Genomic DNA, 11,409 nt, shown 5'->3' on the forward strand with positions numbered 1-11,409 from the left:
CCGATGATTGTTCGCCTTTCGACCGTGTATTTCGTTACTCGAAACACGCGTCGAACGAAATTGGAAGGGAGGGAAGAGGGAATAGAAGAACGTTAGATAGAGAGAGAGAGAGAGAGAGAGAGAGAGAGAAATGGAAGTAAGACAACGCATACGCGAGGCGTGTGGAAATAAATGTAACATCGACGATCGCTATTTGTTAATCGATCGTCGATTTATTCGCTGGTAATAAGAAGTTACTATTAAAGAAAAGAAAAAAAAAATAACGTTTAACATTGTACGTTAAGGAGGAGAAAATTGGTAAAAAATAAGGAAGAAAGGATGATTAAGGAATAATAAACGACAGGAGTGAAAGAGAGAGATATTATATATATTATACATAGTGTAAGTAGTATACAACGTGTGTGAAAGAGAGAGAGAGAAAGAGAGAGCTATTTTGAAGGATGAGATCGAAGAGTGCGTTTAAAGTGGGCGGCGATTAATTTCTTTTTTTATTTCTCTGACTTGCCCATGAGTATATATTCCCATATGTAAGAAATGTTATAAGGATTACCTATAAAACATGAAAATAAATATCATGTAAACACCGAGAATATATCTGCGTTTTTATAAATCCCCGATCGATTTATCGATCTTCTTGCATTCGTGTTATTTCGGTTTTTACTTTACTTTCTCTTTATTAATCAGGCACTTTGTTCCAATTTCTTAAGAAAAAATACTAAAATCCACTTCAAAATTTTTCGAATTTTTCTACTCTCGGGGAAAAATCCAATTTGAGAAAAGAGGAATTAAGATTAAACCCAAGTCCTTCATACTTCGTTAAGAGAATTTAGATAACCACAGATCTTCGTAGTCCCAAATTTTTCTACTCTCGGGGAAAAATTCAATTTGAGAAAAGAGGAATTAAGATTAAACCCAAGTCCTTCATACTTCGTTAAGAGAATTTAGAAAATTCGTCCCAGAGAACGATTAGACAGCCGTTCGTTTCTTCGCCGAGGGAAAAGTTCGTCGCACGATTCAGAAGCAACTGGCGATTTTTTGAAACTAGTTGCAACCTTCTGCTCGTTCCAGGATACGATGTAAAAACTAAAAAGGACAGATAGAGATAGAAAAGGAAAATGGCGAGTGAACTAGGAACAATGGAGGCTAACGGCGATGAATAAATTTCTCTTAGCGATTTCCCAAATGCCAGCTTCGGATCGTAGTTACGCAAGGTCGCCGCAAAACTTCGAATGCAATTCTGTTGCAACTGCACCGCTGGATTGCTCCAGTTGTTTCGAACAGCCGCACGCGTTACAGGAATTTTGCCAGTTTCGATGCCAGACACCGTTCCCTTAATTTTCGTTTAATCTTCCAATCTGTCCCGGCAGCAGCGATTTCGATTCGGTTAACTGTTTGTTTCGTCTGTCGTTTTATGACGAATGCGTTGAAACCTCTCCTTGCAACGACACACAGTAGTTTTCAGGTAACTACGATGCATTCTGAGATAGTATCGGATTTAATTGTGATTTTATTTTAATCATGACTGAAGTTTGTGAATTTATAAGTAATTTCGATTTTTTGATTTATTGTCACTTCGGGAAATATTCTCACTTTTCTTTAATTACCAGAAAATTTTTGTAGGCATTTTGGGACGGTTTATGGCTTGGCCTGCGCCTCTTGGCGAGTGACAAGGACCAGACCCGAGTACCCATCGGTTCGGCCCAGCGATATCTTTGCCATTCGACGGTAGTCGGTTCTTAGCTTCGGTAATAGACGAACGCCGAAGAGTCCGAAGTAAACTACTTTGCACGACATCCTGATTTGAGTAAAGTTCATTAGACCACCTCCTACATTTTAGATATACCAATTTTTTTCAACTCTCTTTTTTCTAATTTCTTTGCTTCGAATATATTAATTTTCTCACCCCCTTTTTTCTGATTTCTTTGTTTCAGATATACCAATTTTGTTCACTCTCTTGTTTTCTAATTTCTTCCTTTTAAATATACTTTCTTTTCTCTTTATTCGTAGACGTGGTCAATTTTTCAGAAGAATTACATTTTCTCAAGTGAAAATTACGAGACGAATAAAATGTACGTTAATATCAGAAAGACGGAAGAAGGTTGCAGAAGGTAAAAGATTTTATTGTACGAATGCTGGAAAGAAATTACATCACACGTGATCGGAACATCGGCGAATACTAAAAGAGAACCGCTTATTATGAAAGGACGACGGTTGCCAGGATATCGTTAAGATAAAATTAAAAGGGAATCTAAGTCGCGGAATGTGTCGCCGGCTATGATAAAATTTCTTAATCGTTGGATATTTCTGCACGGATCTGTGGAAAAATTGAAAGTACGCGCTTAACCGGTACGCTTAAACCAGAGAAAATTGTAAGAAAATTACAGCGATCAATCATATCGAAGTTAAAGTAGGATTGAAAAAATTCTCAGGTTGTGTAAAATATATAAAATCATCGAGGAATAGAAAAAAGAAAACGAAAATGACCGCAAGAAATTTCGTGTGCAGCTGGTAGCCCTAATTAAAATTCTTCCTCGGCTAGAAAACACACACCAAGTGATGGAACGTTTCAGTAATTCTATCGTATTATCAACGAATCTGCATAGTTGTAAATTTCTGGCGTGTTAATTAGAAACGCAAAAAAAAGCACCGGTCGAATTGGCGAAAGTACACGATTATCGGAACGTTTCGATGTATCGAATGGCGGAAACCACAATGGTTAACGGTGTTGATGCAAGTTAGTTTTGTTCTACCGGCGATTTTTATGGTTGTTATGCATCTGCTCGGATCGCGGTTGGTGAAAAAAGGTTTGGCGGGAAACTTCGTCGTGGAATGGTGTTGCAACCGAGTGCCATAGCTCGTTGCACCGTGATTTGTGCGTTCTATTGGTTTTTGTCCGCCGGATAGAGCCATTCGATCAATTAGAGATTAAGTTCGTGCAGCAATGTTTAAATCGCCGCGACCGTGTCGAACGCGAACGTCGACTAATTTTCTCGTTCGACGTGATATTATGCAAAATCCACCGCGTCACGCCGCTTTTTTTTCCCTCTCCGCTCGATCGTTTGGTTTTTCAATTTCATTGTTTGCTCTGGTGTGGCGCAGAAGCGAAAGAGAAGGCGGGCGAAAGAAGAGTTTGCCAGGTTTTTTAAAGTCTCGTTCGCTTTGTGGATGATTTTTCTTTCTGTTCGTTTGGAGCTTTGAAGTGTGAAGTCGGGATTGTGGAACTTCTAATTTTTAGATTTTGCAATATTCAAACTTTTTAATTCTCCAGTTCCAAGTACTTCAAATTCTCACATTCTCGAATTCTCAAATCCTCGAATTGTCAAATCTTCAAATTCTCAAATGCTCAAATTCTGAAATTCCCAAATCCCCAAATCCTCAATTTCTCAACTTTCCACAGTTTCCCGAAATTTCAACTACATACATACATATGTACATCGCGCAATTCGGTTTTCCACTGTTCCTCGTTCACTTTAAACTTCTCCCTACGGTACATACCTCCAGTTCCATGACTCGCGATCTGATTACACCCATATTTCACGGGGCCATCATTCGGAGATCGCGACTTCCGGCTGCGTCGAAGCCGCGGGCCGTAATTTTCGAAGGCAATCGCGTTTAGCACGAGCGCCCGCAAGCTAAACGTTTCGGTCGTCTCGGTCAGTTGACCCACGGAATGCGCTCGAACGCGTTGGTAGCCACGATCGGAACTCGTAAAATTCACTTTTCACGCGTTCGCATACATTTGCATGACCAACGAATAATCGGCGGCCAGCTGAATTTCGTATGCCGAACGAAACCAACCGGGTAACCAGTTTCCCCGTCTCGCTTTCAACGCGACTGACGAGACCTTGTTGTCAGTTCCTAGAGAATTCTATGGATTGTTAAGCTGTATCCTAGGCAATTTTAGTAAATCAATTTTCTACGAAATTCTAGTGATTTCCACTACTAGTTAGATCTTCGAGAATTCCGAGGAGTTCCTAGAAATTTCCCAGCGAAATCTAGAGAGCTCCTCGAGAAGTTTGATCGACAATCGATTAATCGAAAGTTTCGACATATCGATGTCGACAATCGATCGATCAAAAGTTTCGATATATCGATATCGACAATCGATTAATCGAAAGTTTGGATATATCGATATCGAGAATCGATCAGTCGAGAATCGAGATTCAGGACTTGCTGGGAATTTCTTAGAGATTCCCATGGGATTCTTAATGAGTTGCTTTCGAGAGATGTCAGGGTTGCAAAGCTTCTTAAATCTATGACCTGAATTTTTTCAAATATTGCAACCATTTATAGCAACGCGTAGGATTTCTAAACATTTCCAACTTTTTCATTTGAATTAACAGGTGGTAGGTGAATTCATTAATGATATTAAAAAGGTATTTTAAACGATAACGTAAAATATTTGCATAAGTATCGATGTACGCGTAGGTAGGCAACCTTTTTATCGTCGAAGTTTCGAAATTGTTTTTACAAACTGTGCAATAAGTGAGACAGTTCTGCTGTTTCGCAACTGTTAGAATGTTGACCTTTCTCGAACATTCGTGGAGAGTTTCTCTATAAATTCGCGAATTTCCTAGATATCTCTAGAATCTTCCGAGAAACTTCCTCTAATCTGAACATTCTACACGTTTCCAGAACATTCCTACCGAATGTCCCCCGATCTTTCTACACGATCTTCATGTCGTTCGTGCAATTCTTCAAAAATTCCGACTTTTTCCGTGGACGCATACCTACCACATACACCCTTCTCCGCAAACACTTCCCAGTGCATTACTACGTTAATTCCATTCTCCTTAACGATTTATCACTTGCAAAAACAACCAGTACACTAGCTTTCGCGCTATTTTTCTGTCTAACACCGAATTTTCCTGGCGAGTGACGTTTACTTCAGTCCTACAAACTTCCCACAGATTATTTCTTCGAAAGTTGTAATAATCCAACATCCGAGCAACTTCCTTTGTTAATCTAAATTTTTCCGCAAGCTGATTCCTCTAATTATTCCGCAAGCTGACGCTTCTATTAGCGACAAATCGCGAACGACGCTTCGCTGTAGAGTCAACTCGCCAGCAAGGAAATGGCGATCGTCGTGAACGGCGAGACGCGGAGGAACAACGTCTGAGGTACCGATGACACCTCGGCGATACGCGTTAGATAATGCACGCGGACCGGATTCCGGCTTTTGCCTAGAACGCAATCGGCCGCTGGCTTCGTAGACTCTATCGGCTCGATTCCGCCTCGAGATGCACCGGCTGCTTTTACTTTTGCTTCCTTCACCTTCACCGCCTTCTCTTTCCTCCACCTCAACGCTCTCACCTTTTTTCTCACGGTAACGTCTGCCAGCGAGACCGAGAGAGCCACACCGCTCTTTACCACGGCTCGCAGCCTCCGTTTATTATTCTCGTTCAATCTGGCGAACGGTGCGCGTTGGAAGGTTCGCTGGTTTCACTCGAGAAACCATTCAGTTACACTGTACCAATTAGCTTTGAGAAAATTTAGAAAATTTTTGGAATAGAAGCAAGTAGTGCAAGTCGACCATTCCCTGGACGTTGAAATTTTTGGAGCGCCTGAGAGATTGTCGACTGACACTACTAATTGGCTTCTAGAAAATTTAGAAAATTTTTGGAAACAGCAAGTAGCGCAAGTCGACCATTTCTCAGACTACGAGAAAAAAACGATATTCAAAGATAATTAGAGGAACAACGAAGGAACAATTCTTTGCAAAGTTTATTTCCGAAAATAATTCACAGGCAAAGAGACTCGCCGCGGACTCGTTAATCCAACGCCAATTAAATTTATAGGATTATCGTTGGACGATGTTGGCTCGGTATATTTGCATACGATAGAGCTTGCGTATCGAGTTTTATTCGATGCTACTTTATGGCGATGCAGTGGAACCACCGTGGCACTCGGTTCGCACGATTTAAAGCCGTTAGAAGAGTTACGATTGAACGTGGCGATATCAGCGTAGATACGATCCAGTTCCGTGATTCAAGATTCCTCGCGATTCAGTTCCGTCGCTGGGGGATCTAGTTCCACGGCTGAGAAGTCGATACCATCCAGTTCCACGATTCAACACTGCGACTAAGAAACTTGCAACAATACAGAAACATTTCGCACATTTCCTGTCACTGGAAAAAAAAGTGTACCAGCTTTGACAGAATTTCAAAACAACGTTCAAATTAACATATTAAAATATTTAACACATTTTCTAACAATGTCCGTTTAGATACATCTGAAGAAGTTTCGTTGTCGATTTTATATAATAACACAGGCGTGTGCAAAGAAACGCTGAATTACAGCAGTTCTTCGGTCCGCAGGAGTAAGGCAATTGGGCTTCGACCGGTGGTATATCATGATCCAGCTTTATTTGTGATTCTAACTGAAAGAACATGCGAATGTGCACTCTTTGTAGACTTTAGCAGATACAAGTGTCGTAAATAATGAGTCGATACATTGCTGTGGTATACTCCGGCGGAGAAGGACAATGCTTGTATATCCCACTTGTCATTGCACTGGAACGTGGTACACATGTACGTTATTACCAACCAATTTCTTTGCTTCACTCCTTGGATCACTCCTAATTTCTCGTATCACGAACCAAGAAAAATCGAGTTAAAGAGGGTTAATTACAAAACTATATTAATTCCATTTAATTCTCGTTAGGATAAGTCAGTTTCGTGCAAATCTGTCTGCACTTCTCCAAGAATATTCCAACGAAAGTTCCAAAATCTACCGTGTAGCGGTTACAGGCAGCAGTCAATGAACGGGATAGCGCAATGAATTAAATTGATCGGCTGCGTAATGGAGATAAATTGAAGAAGCATGGGCGAATTAGAAGATGCGCGTCTCGTTTGCAGGAATTACGTATCATTTCAGGCCTCTGTGTACGAAACGCTCCACTTGCCGTCGACCAATTTCACGGACGAACATTCTTCGAGGGAAAACAATTGCAAATTTTCGTGGAGTTAATCGTTATATTTTTGTAGCAATGACAATCTTTTATATTTATTCTTTCTTCTCTTCGTGTAGTTCTCTTATATGTGTATGTTTACACTAACATTTCTCAGTATTTTGTTTCATTTCTGCTGTCCCTATTACACACTCGCACTCGTTTCTCGAAATAATCACCCAATAAGGATCGCCGAAAATTTCTCCACTCGAGAACGAAGAAAAATCACCTCCCAGTACTCGTCGATACTATTATAAATCTGGTGTTAACTGTTTACAGACTTGAAATTGCTATCGCGGAGATGAATAGTAATTTATCTCACATCGATTGATTCGAATGATGCGAAAATTCGTTCAAAAATTCTTAGACCTACTACTCTCTGAAAATGTTTGTATAGGTAACTTCCAATGCACAGTGCTTCGAAACTCCCTGCTCGAAATGTCAACAGACCACCTGTGCAAAGTTCCCATCCCCGGGAACATTGAAAAAGCCCCCATTGATCGTGGGCGCGCAAGCGAGCGACCGTGGGCGTCGACGTGGATCATTGGCGAGACAAAAGCAACGACGACAAGTGCACGGAATTAGCAATGGTCGTTGCAGCGGCGTGTTGCGTAAACGCGGTCGATCGACGATCAAACCAGCAGTCGACCCGATCTGCAAAGCCAGAGCCTACCCCCTTCCTTCTGGCCGTTTCCTCAACGCGGCGACAACAACACACCTGAGTGGTGCAGAAGACAGGGGATAGGTTGGATAGCGGCCTAGGCAGCAGGTAGCCTGGGCTGGCCAGGTACCGGATCCAATGATATTTTTCTAGAGACCCTGGCGTGGCCAGGCCGCGAAGGTGAAGGCAATGGAAGCGGTCTGCCGCGTTCGTTCGCTCGCGCGCGTGTTTACGAGCTGGAAACTGACGCACGCATCCGCGAGGAAAGCGTGCGACGAGGCCGCGCACAGATCCGGGATTCCTGGAAATTACCACCTCCGGATTTGCGCTGAAAACACGTGACACCGGCCGGCCACACACGCACGCACGCACGAGAGATGGCAGACTGGTTTTTCGAGGCGGAGGACATGAGTTTCGGACGTTCAAGGCCGTTCACCGTTGAACCCTGTTGGAATGCTTTTGGTAGCTTTGTTTCGGGTCGCGCTTTGTGGGCCTGGTTAACCAACCCTTGGAGCAGTGAGTATTTTTCGTGTTTGCACTTTTGAGCGGCGAGTCTTTTTGTATAGTTGCACCTTTGAGTAGTGAGTAGCTTTTGCGTGTTTCTACGTTTGAGTAGTGGGTGTGTTTGCATATTTGCGATCTTGAGCGGTGAGTATGTTTTTGCATACTTGCACATTTGAGTAGTGAGCATTTTTTTGCATACTTCCACCTTTGAGCAGTGAGTGTTTTGCATAATTACTACTTGGGGCAGTATTTTTTTTGTGTATTTCCACATTTGAGTGGCGAGTCTTTTCTGCATACATATTTGCAACTTTGAGCAGTGAGTCTTTTTGCACAATTGCAGCTTTGCACAGCATGTCTTCTTTTATTGCATATTTGCACCCTTGAGCAGTGAACTCGTTTCCATAATTACACATTTGAGTACTGAATTCTTTTGCGCACACTTGCACCTGTAGAAACGTTAGAAAGAAACGAAGGAAACGCAAGCTAGACCACCCGAAAGTCTCGAAATCCATCCATCTACAGACTTGCCAATAAAAGTATGATCGCGATTCGTTGTCACGGACTACGATACGAAAAATGCTGCTGAAAGGCAGACATCCATGGCCTCTATTTTAGAACGGTTCAATTCCTCCGGCGAAAATTCACCGCGTTCGAACATCGAATCGTGCACGAATTTCGACAACCTTGACTCGCTTCTACGAGTACGCGAATCCATTCACGGAACTCGACTGCCTTCATTGACTGATACGATCTGTCCAAGTTGACTAAAATAGTACGATAATGTATTCGCTTACTCGATTCGAATCAAACCATTCCTTCGCGAACAAACATTCTCTCTCTCTCTCTCTCTCTTCTTTGCAAACTTTTTGCATCGCAAATTTTTTCCCTCCATAAGAAAAACAACTTATTGTCTCCCGCGAGAACAAGAATGGAGATTTCACGGTGGACCTTCGTTAATTTCCCACTCACCTGCGCGGCGATAACCATAAATCCCGCGAGTCGAACGCAAAAATCGTCCCACTTTTTGTCCACGCTCAAGATCACCTCCAAATACCACGCCACGTATATAATAAACAGTCCTCAATTAGTGTAACCAACTTTTAATTGACGATCAACGAAACCTCTCGTTCGATGGAAACCCGATTTCCTTGTGTGTCCCAACTTCGTTTTTGCCACTCTACCGACTGAACCGCGTATGAAACTTATCTTCGAAACGTGCTACTTAACCCTTTCAACGACAAACATTTACGATCTATCTTCTCTGTTCCGCACCGACGGAGAGAACTAATTCGAACAGTCCCATTTCTCACGCTCTTTCTTCGGCGGAAGAAAGCTCGATGAAAAGGTAAAGTTTGCGAAACGAAAGGCAAGAGGAGGACGGGTGAAAAGCAGGATTCTTCAGACTTCTTCCTTCGCTTGTTCGTTTCAGAGAAAATCACTGTTTCTCACTCGAGGTCGCTTTATTTTCCTCCTCTCGAGGCGAAGCCTCGCCGGTGCTTCAGCGTAGCTTCTCGGCGAAGTTGTTCCGCGGGACAGCCGAGATTAATCAAATTTAACAGGTTAAAGTCGCGTTCGTTGTTCCAGCCGTTTCTTCGCCGGCGATAAGCGCGGCGAAATGATAAAAAGGTGCAGTTAACGCGCACACTTTGCCAGCGTGATTTCCTGTCAGATTTCAATGAGGAACGAAACCTGTTCGCGAATTAAATTGAACGATCGCTCGAGACCGCCCACCTCCGCCGTTCGTTCGATTACGAAGGTAAACGATAATTGCCCTCGTTTCGTTCGATTCCAAAAGTGACCTCGTCTCTTTTTCCCCGTTTAAATCGCTTCATTATCTTCATCGAAGTTTCACGGTGGAACTTGGAGCATAGATTAACGTTCAGTCGAATTAATTGATAATCCGGTCGCACGTCAAAGAGAGTAGAAGTTTCGCAATTAGGGAATAACTCGTCTATTTTGCAACACTTTCACTTTCTAAAAATTGAGGAACAAGGTGAAACCCACGTTTACATCCTCTGGAAAAATTGCAATTTTTCATTTAACAGTTACCTGTGAAAATAATTCCCAAAGTTTACCCTATTTTCGGACCCCTCGAGGTGCTGCAACACTTTAAATTCGTTAAAAAGAAGTTAAATTAAACGAAAGATTCAGTTGAATTTCTCTCGAAAGAACGGTGTTATCAAGGTTGCAAGTTATTAAAAAACACCGCAACCTTGTGTCCAATTTCACACTTCGATTTTCTGCCAGATTTACATCGCCGGGCTTACAAACTCGTCGAAAGTGAATTTCCTCGTGTCTTGCGGTGGATGTAAGATTTCCTGTCCGAAGTATGAAAGATGTAACTTGCTTTAACTTTGTGAAAGCGGTTATATCGTTAGTGGTCTCGATGCTTACGCTTTGCGTCATCGAGTGAACGAATTTAACCGATCGCGGTGTGTTAATGGTCGCATTTTTCCTCGTTTGATTATGGTAAAAGAACTATTGGAAATGGGTTATGAAAATGACATAGTCTTTTCATCTTGTGATATACTATTTATTGACGGACTCAGAGGAAACGTCTTTACTCTATTGAATCTTCTGAAGGACTGTTTCTGGGCACCCAAAAGAAAGTTGGGGTCCCCTTATACCTAGGAACTGTTTATATTATGGTATCGCATTGGAAGTCTTCTCGTGGAAGTCCTAGTGCCTTTGTTTAAAATAACGCAGAGACATTTTCGCCCTCATTTGATTATTTCCATAGGGTGTTGTTAGAAATAATCCAACAGTATCGAATCTCGAATCGTGGAAATGAGAATCTTGCAACTTTGGAGGAACATAGAATTTCTGTTTAGTAAGGTACTCGTAAAAGGTTCGAATCTACCATTTAGCTTCGACTATACTTGAAATACTGTTCTTTTTTTTTTCTGAAATAATTATAGAGATAAAGATTTAGTATCGACGAACGTAAGTCTCATCCCTGTTAAAAACGATTAAATTCAATTTTTCAATCGATATTCATCGAATGCACCTTTCGTCTTCTAATATAGTTAGAGTACCATTTCCATAGGTGATCGATTTGCTTAAAATAACCTTTGTTTAAAATAACGCGGAGACATTTTCTCCCTCACTTGATTATTTCCATAGGGTGTTGTTAGAAATAATCCAGCAAGAACGATAACTCGTTCGAGAAAATTCGTACTCGCCGCCTTTGTCTCGTGGTCTATTGATTAAAATCCAGCGATTCAAAGGCTCGAAGTTTCGCGCGCCTTATCTCGCCGTACGTTTCTTCGATTCTCCGCCTTGAATATCCGGACGG

Source organism: Habropoda laboriosa, unplaced genomic scaffold (genome assembly GCF_001263275.1).
Source record: "Habropoda laboriosa isolate 0110345459 unplaced genomic scaffold, ASM126327v1 scaffold5, whole genome shotgun sequence".
Lineage (NCBI taxonomy): Eukaryota > Metazoa > Arthropoda > Insecta > Hymenoptera > Apidae > Habropoda > Habropoda laboriosa.